Here is an 11,088-nt window from a genome sequence, read left to right on the forward strand (position 1 = left end):
AATATACACAAGGTAAAGAGCGGACACTGCCATAGTCCCCAGCGGCCCAGATAGACCAGTGAGAGGTAGCGCTCCTAGCGGACGGTATTAAGCATAATCTGATTCCGTTTCCGGTCAAGTTAGTTTCGGTTTCGGTTTGGGCGTTTTTGCTCCGGTTCTCCAATACCCTTCGCTCTCTCTTTCCTCCCCGCCTCGCTCATCTCTCGGGAGCACCTTGACTCCCGAAGCCGTTTTTTTTTTTTTTTTTTTTTTTTAATACTGACACACTTTTGCTTTATTTTTTACGATAGAGTCCGTGCAAAATGTGTCAAACAATATTTCAACTTGCTTCACAAAGCAGAAGTATATATATTTCTTGTTCTTTTTCTATTGTAAAGCATTGAAGTTACACAATCACCGCATTGACTCCTGGCTGGTGGAACATTTTGGGGTCAACAACAGTAAGTGGTTCGAACACATTTTATTGGACCACACTCATGTACACATTATTTACTTCAGAAGCTCTGTATGTTTTATACGAAAGAGATCGATACTCACAAAAATAAATGAATATGAAGGACTTCGGCATTCGTACACTTCGTAATAGATTCTTAGCGGAACCAAGTTAACAAAACCCTTCCACGGAGAACATGCTGTATGATACATTCACTTTCACGCCGACTCGGGTACGGGAAGTAAGTGCAAAAATAAATAAGACATCGCTATCATTACCAGTCATAAGAGTATAATAACAGTGCGAAGCACACGCCGGATAGTACAAATTCCCGATTTCCGGCAAATATAAAAAAAACACAAATTTGCATAGCCTCAAACTCGCTGCGGGCGAGCCATTACCAAACAATGAGAACTCTATTTGAAATCTGACAAGATTCAACGTCCCTAAATATTCCCCGAAATCGTCCAGAAAAGAAATATGGCTTCAGGAAAAAGCGGCTAAAAAACTATGGACAGTGGATACCAAAGTGGATACATTTTCTTTCAGATATTGTTAGCCTCTATACACTATTTTCTATCGATTTTTTTTAGAAAGTGGACAAATATTTTTGTTAGGGAGCCGTGATACAGATTCGCTGGAAAAAGGGGGAAACAAATATTTGGAGAGCAAGCTGCACCGCCCACTTAATCACTTTTTGTTTTTGGTTTGGCAACCGCCTCTGTTAATACGCTATTAACAGTTAAACCTGTCTCGTTCTTACTAGCCACTGAAGAGTGCAACCGAACTTTGTCCGAATTCCGGTTAAGAAATCAAACACGTCAACACAAGCGTATTCTGCAAAACAATTTTAAAAACCCTTTGTGGTACTCCTCTGGGCAAAGGCGAAAACCACCCAGACCTTAAAGTGTGCTATACAAGGCGGCACACACTCCTCGAACATCTGTCACACTCTCTATTATGGGAAGAAATTGATTTTCTAGTTGCTGAATGAAATGAAAGGCAGCCTGTGATGGTACTACTAAGTTCCCGAAGAATTTTCCAGGCACGTGGTATGCTTTAGGAACAAGACAGTACTGGTGAGGCCTGGTCAAGTTATTTGACTCATCCGATAGCAGCTGAGAACAGCCACAGCTGTAAGTTGTCTGTTCAAGCAAAAGCTTGATCAAATAGCCCCAAACCTAATAAAAACGTGGACGAGTTATCAATTATGTTAGACCTGATGTCTGATGCCAGCTCAGAAATATCCTCTAGTGGCGGGAAGTTATCAGTTGGAAGACATTCCGCAATGTCTGAAATTAAACTTTCATGGTGCGAAGATATTTGCAACTCCTTTAGGAGGTCAGCCTTGTCATCTTCTACGTTTTCATTGTCCGACAGTTTGAACAGTTTCTTTATTCAGAGGTGTTTTAGTCCTGAGGTGAACTGATGCACATTTGGGTTTGTGTTGCAGTCCAGCATTTGTCGTATCTAGCTCCAAAAACGTTCTCAAGTGTGTCTTGCTGCAGGCGTCGTGTAAGTAAGAACTTAAAGTCATGGCTGCTTGAAAGCTCATCCCAGAGCATGAGGACACTTTTTATAGTAACTTGCCACCCAATGATGGCTTATGGCTGCCTCCTACTTTGGAACTGCCATGCTGAAATCCATCCGAGTTACTGGTGGAGAGAATCAAGTATTTGAGATTCTCCCTTCAGAATGGCATGACGCAACTTCTGCCCTGTTTTCTTGAATTTTTTAGATATTTTGACAATCAAAAAGTATGTCCATCCTATCACAGAAATAGGCTGTAGCCATGGCTGCCCCAGGAAGTTCCTTTGCATAAACAAGAGATATGATTACATGAAAGTTTGAGGCACTCAGTACCTGTGGGGCACAATTTTCTTCCATGTTACAGAAAGGTTTTTGAATAAATGTGTCTCTCAGTAAGTTTCGGAGTCAATTGCAAGCTAATCTCATGGATAGAACAATGAAGTTCAACAATAGAAGACCGCTCAATGACCTCATTTCCAATGCAAAGTTTGTGGCCTTAAAGATTGCTCTTGGTTGTTTTGGGAAGATGCGGAACATCAAAGACAAAGTAAACGTGTTCGTTGTCAACTTCAAAAAATGGCTTATCACCAGACACACCAAGCTTACGTTTGAAGCCCCCTAACCACAGACCACAGCCTTTACTGTGAAGCCAACAGTCTTAAAGGGGCGATGCACTGATATTTGTATTTTGCGCAAATACCGCTTAGAACGAATCCCTGACGTTAATGATCCGTAAAATATACCCGTTCGTTTTCACCACACGCAATCGAAGTCGCAGAAAAAAATAAAGAAAAACGAGCAGAGTTCACCCCCTCAACTCGCAGCCAGAAGAAGCGGCCCCGTGATCTGGAGCCGATTACATGCCGCCAATGTTGGTCATAGTCATGCGCTGGGGTTGGCAAGGCACAGGACACGCGCTGAGTTCCAGACATTGTTATGGTTCGGCTGTTGTCGTCATTGCAGCGATTGGACACAGGACACTACCCGAATGTTTCTCGAGCTATCGATTATCAAGAGCCCAAATCGAGTGTCTACGCCATGCTCGGGTCCGATCTATGAGCCGTATTCAAATATCGTCACTGGGCGGTACTGCTACCGTCCAGCTGCGTCATCAGGTTTTTCTAAGGAGAGATTGAATAAAAACACTGGCTTTTGTCCTCAAAATTACAGCGCAACAGAGGAGTTTCTTGGTCAGTGGCGTTGCGTGCGAGTATCCTTGAGTCCCACTAGTGCCAGTAAGCTCGTGTAAAGTGAAAAACATTCCAATTGAATATCATTGCACCGCCCCTTTAAGCTCCCGAATGAGAGAAATGAGGAGACTGCGTTAAACAGAAGACGTTGTTGGAGTGTGCACAACAGTGTGTGCAAACGCACCTCCTGGAAATTTCAGACAGCATAACAACCAAGGCTCTATCTGCAATGTTAGAGGTTCGTTCAACACCGTCATATGTAAACCCATGGACAATGTCGTGTGCAAGGTCGTAAGTTAATTTCTTTTTTTAAAACAATCTCATCGAAAATCAACATGCACACACGTTCAAGTGCAGCCAGACAGCCCGGCAGAAGCAACAGCGCGAGAAGCTCGAACCGATCGGCTCCACGAATTCACGCCGAGCATGCGAGCACGCGGGCGGTCATGCGTCACCTTGATTGATGCAAAGTCGACCGAACATGATGCAGCAGAAAGCACAGATGGACGGCACGCACGGCACAAACGAACAACGCAGGGACGAGCAGAGGCCATGCAGAATGATGCAGAGGCGACGGCGTGCAGGCAGGCAGGCCATGGCAGGCGCCATTCATCACGTGGTTTTTGTGACGTATTTGATTTAATCTATTTAGTCGTTTTAAGTGCTTTAAACAATTTTAAAGCATTGCCATTTAAAAAATAAATACTTTTCACAGAAAGAGTTTTAATTAATTTTAACCAAATTGTAGAAAAGTGCCACGTAGCGGAGGGTATGAAACGCACTATCTGGGCCGCGAATCGGCTCCTGTGTCCTCTCTTTACGTTTACTATATTACTCTATGGTCCAACTACGGAAGTTAAAATGCATCTAGGTCGGGACGCGCTACCTGAAAGGCCCGCTGAGGCATGGTTGTTTAAAAACAATATTAATTGTGCCGCAAAGCCCTGCAAACTAAAGATTTTAAAAACATAACGCGCCCCTCTTTTTGTACTAAACTCCAATAAATTTCATACAAAAAGAGTCTTGTCCGTTTGTTTTTACGCAAAAACAGGCTTTCAAAAAGCTCGAGGTGGCCATAGTACAGACAAATGATAAAGAGTGGCGCTGTTGTCGCATTTAGCTCGGTCTCGGTGGACGCCAGCGGCCCAGGTTTCGACGGCGAGTTTCCCAACTGAGTGTTTTAGTAACGTTGGGGTCACCTGACCCCGCTGATGACGTCACTTTTGCTAGTTTTTCTCTCCGCTCTCGCACTTTCCAAACGTCGACGCGCCGCAACGCTCGACACTAGGTCGACATTTTAACTGGCTATTACGACGCTCCTACTAATTAGATCGAAATAAAACTTATGACACATAATTTTTAAGGTGTCCACTTTACAACTTTTACTGTTTTAGAGCGCAGCTCGTGAGGCGTCGCGGAGGCCTGCGGCGCGACGGTCGGCGGGGCCTGCTGCTCACCAAAACCAGTTTTCGGCTTCAACGGCACGACGTACAGCCAACCGCTCCTTGCGCGGTTCAGAGCTTGCCGCTGTTCGCCGCAGAAGAGAGGAGCCAACGGGAGGTGGCGTAGATAGTGACGTCGCGATGCCATGGCAACGCACAAGCCGGTCCTCCGCGCGTCTTTCACGTTCCAAAGGCGTAGCGTTGTTTCGTGTCGTGTGTTATCCCTATTCCCCCCCTTCCCCCCCCCCCCCCCCCCCCCCCCCCCCCGATGCCTTCCCCAACGGAGCGGTTCCTTGAAACTGTGCGACTGTTTCCCTTTTTATATGACAAGACGCAGCCAGACTACTTAGATAATGACGCTAAGAACAACCGCTGGGAAATTATAGGAGAGGAATTAGGAATTACAAGTGATTCTCCGTGGCACTTGTTGCATGTCGTCGGTGTTGTGACGGATGTCGTGTTGAACTTGATTTGGTGACACTTTCGAAAGTAGCCTTCATCTCTGGCGCGCTGCCGGGGCAGCAAAGCACTGACCTGTCCCTCGTTGTTTCGGTAGAACCAACTCGGCCGGACCCAAAACCTGCGCCTCCTTTTGGTTCAGAGCGCGGCGACGTCGCAAGATCAACGAGCAGGCTAGGAGAATCACATTCACGCTGATCACCACGTCATCATGGACACCTACCATGTAGGCAGCGAGTGCGGTTTCGATGCTGATATATGCAAAATATGAGAGCCGAAACGGTTCACCCTAGTGTGGTCAGGCCTTTAGGCTCCCGTTTGCGGCATGAGCGGCGTCGCTGTTTCCGCCGCTGTCACTGTCGGCGTAACCGCGCGTTGCATTATGGGGATCGAGTTTCCCATAATGACGTCACACGTGACGTCACGAGGGTCCCGCGCGTTGCATCATGGGACGTTTCCCACAATGACGTCACACGTGACGTTACGTGTGACGTCACGGTCATTCGTGAAGGTCACAACGAAGGTCACGACCTTCAAAACACGAGGCCTTCACGAGTGACGTAACGAGGGGGAGGCAGGGTGGGAAGAAGGAGAGAAGGAGAATGAGAGAGGAGGAGGATGAGGGGAGGGGACGAGGAGACCAAGAGTGGAGGAGGGGAGGGTACGGAGGAGGTAAAGAGGCATACCCTCCTCTTCGTACCCTCCCCTTCTCCTCCTCAAGAGCTGCACTCTAATTCGGCATTACAGGGAGTTGTAAACGGCTTTAATTTTTTTTTCGAATTCAAGGACATTTTTAACTTTGCTTTAACAAAAGAAGGTCCCAACTGGATAGATAGAACGCAAGTGAGGGGGTATTAAGACCTTGAACAAGCTAAAAAAATAAGCACGGTATGATGATGGGTGACGCGCGATCAAACTTGGAAGAACCTTTTAAAATCTGTTTTTAAAGATAGAGAGGTTTTGTTTACTCCTTTTGAATGATTCATAATAGTTATAATACTTATTACTAGGCGTTTTAGACCGCTTCTTTCTATCAGTATCACCGACGTGAACTGCCACAAACAGGGCACAATTCTTACACTCCGTTACATGCTTCGACACTTCCGTTCGTCCCTCTTTTTTTCCAGTATTAAGATGTTTCTTTCTTTTTTTTTTTACTACTAGCATAATAAGGCACATTCAATGCATCTTACTCCGCGAAGATTTAATGACCTTGAAGCCGACAGCTTCTGCTCAGTTGGAACGGCTGGACGCGCCCAGTCGTTTGTCCTTTAAATTGGCAAAATGCCACCATCTATCGTTGTCAATACGACTTTGAGACAGTGGAGAAGGTGTTGCGTTGGGGAGGGTGGCGACCTCAGGCGCGGAACCAGGAGTTGGGGCTGCGGCTCGCTGCTACCATGGCCCCCAAGGAAACAGGCCTGGAGTGGGGGTACTGAAGGAGAACTTTTATATACAGTGAATATACAAGAGCATGGTCGACTAATTAATCGGCAATCGGCAGTCTGCAGTCGGCGATTTCTGGCTCCCCAATCCCAAGTTCTATAGCCCTCCGAGAGCGAGAAGGCCCTCTGAGAGAGAGGAGCCTTCCCCGGTGTTCAAGTGTTCACGAGGTGTCCAAAGTGCGGGGGCGGCTGAGGCAATTTCCCGGTGTTCTTTCAGCGAGGGGCAGATGATGTAATCCCTCGACGTTCTTGCCGCGCTCCAGTGGCTGATGTAAGGAGTCGACGTTCTTGCTGAAACTCAACACCGACAGACCCACACACACACAGGCACGCACACGTACGCCGGTGTTTCTCCTTGCGAGGGCCCGCGATTCCAGATGGTCTCGTGGCTTCAGGAAGACGTTCTGTTTTTAGTTTAAAGCCCCCAGTGAAGGCCGTCGCAACAAAGGGCGTCTCTGCTGCCTTGGCGAATCCGGTATCGTGACTCGTCGGCGGTAGCCCTCTCCTTGGCGCAGCAAGAAACCGCCACAGCGTGGAGATAGCAATGCGCACGCGTTTTCTCACTCGCGGTCTGTCCCCACCGCTAGAGGAAGATTTTGTGTTGAGGTGGGCTGTTTAACGCAAAAGAACGGAGTAAAATCTAGTATTCTATACTGTTGTCATATAAAAAAGAGACTTTTTTGCGTATTCTTCACGCTCTGCGCGAAGCAGTTATTACCGAAATTTGGTTGCAAAAATGAGACATTTACAACTCCCTGTAATGCCGAATTAGAGCGCAGCTTTTGAGTAGAAGAAGGGGAAGGTACGGATGGGACGGTATGCCCCCGCTTCCTCATCCGTACCCTCTTCTCCTCCCTCCTCATCTACTCCTTCCGTGCTCCTCGCCTCCCCGCCTCCTCCCCCTCTTCCTCCTCCTCCTCATCCTTTCTCCTCCTTACTCCTCCTCCCCATCCTCCTTCCTCCTCCTCCCTTCCGCGCGGTGCATTACGGGAAACGTCCCATAATGCAACGCGCGTGTCACCGCGGTGCATTATGGGACGTTTCCCATAATGCCCCGCGCATTACGCCGACGGCTACGACGACGGTGACGGCGACGGCGACGCCGACGCCGCTAAAGCCGGAAACAAGCGACTAAAGGTCCGTTCACACTCTTGCAACCGAGTACGATCGAGAGAGACCAAGACTCGTTAAAACCTCTTAAAATTTCTTAGGACGAGAGAATACACTGGCACGCTGGCGCCATCTATTCGGTGACCCTAGAACTGCATTTCACAAGAGCGAAGGTTTTGCGGCATTTCCGAGGTCAAATGTGCGTAATACCTATAAGGAAGCTTGTTTATTGGCCTCGAGATCAACCTAGAGGTGGCGCTACGGTCGCGCTATCATCATCATCAAAGCGGGGATAGGAGAACGGCCGCCCCATAGGCTCTCCACGGTCGCGCGCGAGACGGCGTAGGTTCTTGCGTTTATTTTGTCGCATACTATCGGTGGGAAAACAATTCTAGCGGAAAAGGATGCGGTACTCTTCGTTACTTCAGGGAAGATCGAATCGTGTTGCCAGCGTGCGGCCTAAATTTATATAATCGCTTCTGTGGGTGCGTCGTCTGCTCTAGGCAGACGTTGAAAAGCATGGATCACCACGACTGATGCCTGTCTCCGGCTGAGCTGGAATATTTATGTTAAATATTTGTTTCTTTTAAAATGGATGTATCGGATCATCAACGTGGGAATTAAAAAAAATAATCAATTCCAACCCAGATAACATAATACTGGTACTGTGGGCTGTAAAATCGCAGCTTCTATGCTTTTTTTGGCGTCTAGCTTTTGCAGTAATATAAATATTTAGAATGGAGATAAGTTATCGCTGTAATGGAAATTACCACGCTATTGAGTTCCACTGCCCTTTCATTGTGCCATAGTGTGGGTAAGTTTTGTGGAGTCTGAACAAATCTACTGCGTTGCGATGAGGAGAGAGTGTCTCTTCCTGTTAAAATCGGCAAACTGCACGGTTGGCAGGACAACTGAAACAAGTGAAACAAACTGTTCTAATATATCTTCCGTGACTGTAATAAACGAGTGTAACCGAGCAACGCAGCAATGTTGCTGTTATTAAATGCTTTTCTCGGTAGTGTGGGTTCACCCGCTTCAATTTTCTTGGTGAGGGCCGCGGATGTCAAGAGGCTACTACTATAAATTTCTGGCTAAATAATCTTGTATTCAAACACGGTAGACTTTGCAACCCAAACAAAGGACGCGCACCACGACAGACAGCATCGGCTGCAGCCATACTCTTTACTAATGAGGGCTAGCGACCTTCACGAGACTCTCCGATCACCCTCCGCCCTCACCTAACGTATATCGGGACTGGGCATTTGATTGATTAACTTTAAGATTATTCGAGTAATGCTTTAATTGCAATATTTTTTTGCCGGTTAATTGGAGTCTTGTGCTGGAGAAAGTCAACAAGGAGTAAAATATGCCTGCTTTAATATTTTTTACGTCTTTACTTCTTTTGTGACACAGGCTTGCACGGTAAACCACTTCAGCGTTCTTGTCATTTCGCCGAGGGTGATTATACTGTTTACATATTAACTTAAAAATACTTCATTTTAAAAGGCTTCCCGTGTTCATATTTATGTAGGACTCACAACGTGAAGTTTAGAATGGGAATGCAATATGCCATTTATGACATAGTAAAACCAGTAAAAAAATGTGTAGTTCTAACGTCTTTCACGCAATGTGACCGGCGAAAAATCAACATTCAGATTTATTGATTGATTAGTCTATTAAAAGATAGTGGTCAGTCGGGTTAATTTTCTAATCAAACCACAGACCCACTCAACATTCAATGCTTTATGAAAGCCACGGTTTGTGCGAGATAACAAAAATACGCGGGACCAGCGATTGTATAAAAAACAATACACTAAGATTATGGAAGCTTCCGACTTAATAAAAATCGCTTTGCTGAATTTCTACGCATGGCAAGCGATACAACACAACCTTTAGTAAGAAGAAAGGGCAACAAAAAGATAAAACATTTAATAAGGAATGTCAAGCTCAGCCTGAAACGGGCTTGCGTCGTCAAGATCCATGCTTCTGAGCGTGCGCCCGTAGCAGACGACGCACGGCGGTACCCCCGCTTTCGCGCGTTGCCAACTTCGGCCGCACGGTGGCGGCACGGTTCGATCTCGAGGCGAATAACGTTGACAAAAGTTTTTCGAGCCAGGAAAGACAGGATAATGCGGGAGAGTAATAGAAAATATGCCAGACCGCCAAGTTTACACTGCTACCCAATAGATGGCGCCAGTGTGTCCTCTCGTTGTAAGAGGTCGCAAGAGTGTGGATAGTTCAACGAAATTTGAAATATTCCCGTCGTGTTCAAAAATAGGTTGAATATGATCCACAATATCCGTAAATGACAATCGGACGTTTGTATTTTGAGCCTGGTGGCTATATTTTTCGTTATAAACGGCCCACTCTGGCAAGCGCTCGGGGAAGGCCCAGCGGAGACCACGTGACATCCAACGCAATCGTGACGTAGGTCGTCTCAAGACGAGCAAAGCTACGGCGAGGCTGACGTCGAGAGGATAGCCTAGTCGTTCCAGCCACCGAAGCGGCTGCTTTTGTACAAAGTTTGAGTGACGGGTTAATCTTCTATAATATTGTAGGGGGACAATAGCGACTTCTGCGACACACAAAAGGCATTCTCTGGAAGAGGGGAGAGGCTCCTGCCCCTGTTCTCTCGTCGTGGCCGGAGACGAGACAACCTCCGTCACTAGCTGCCAAGGTTCCTAGACAGGCATTACGAGCGAGGCGTTAGCGACATCCACCAGGTGCTCTTTGCTAATCGTTTAGTTCGTTTTAAAATTACTTTTCGTGACTTTTTTTAACAAGATATGGGTATGTTCGATTTGATGGTGCTTTTTTGAACACATATAGACCGAAAAATGAGCGCCGAAATTTCGTTGTAGTATCCCTTTAAAAGCTGCGCTCAAACAAAAAAAAAAAAGAAAAAAAAAAAAAGAAAGCAGGGATGATTTTAGCGCTTAATATATGTACAGTCACGATCAGAAGTAATTGGAACACGGGAACGGTGGCCCAACTGCATTGCAGCGCAATGTAGCCGCGCTCGTGGGAACTGATAGGAGAGTACGCGCAAGCGTGCATGCCGGCGCCGATGGCCCCTCTGCTCCTCTCGGTCTATTCCTTTACCGGAGGTTCTAATCGTTCCTTATCGCTTCTGGGACGAAACGCTACGTCCCCGAAGGCGCTGCAAGCAGAGAGCGGGCACGCTTTCCACCCTTGAAGCCATCTTGGTGCAGACAGAAACAGGATTGCTGTCCCACTAAAATATGCTCTCTAATATCTTATCTTGACAAAAATAAAATAAAAACGCGGTTCGTTGCTTGGAACTTATGGCGTTTGTCAACTTCGCGTGTCATTTTCTGCAGCTGGCGTTGCTATCTACTCGAGAACAATATAAAGATATTTTTTTACGTAGCGATGCGTCACGCCATTAGCGTTTGCCGCGTCATTGAACCAGCACCGATCCGCTCCAGGTGATTCTGATAGTGCACCCGTTGCATCAG

Source organism: Ixodes scapularis, unplaced genomic scaffold (genome assembly GCF_016920785.2).
Source record: "Ixodes scapularis isolate PalLabHiFi unplaced genomic scaffold, ASM1692078v2 PGA_scaffold6__148_contigs__length_123643588, whole genome shotgun sequence".
Lineage (NCBI taxonomy): Eukaryota > Metazoa > Arthropoda > Arachnida > Ixodida > Ixodidae > Ixodes > Ixodes scapularis.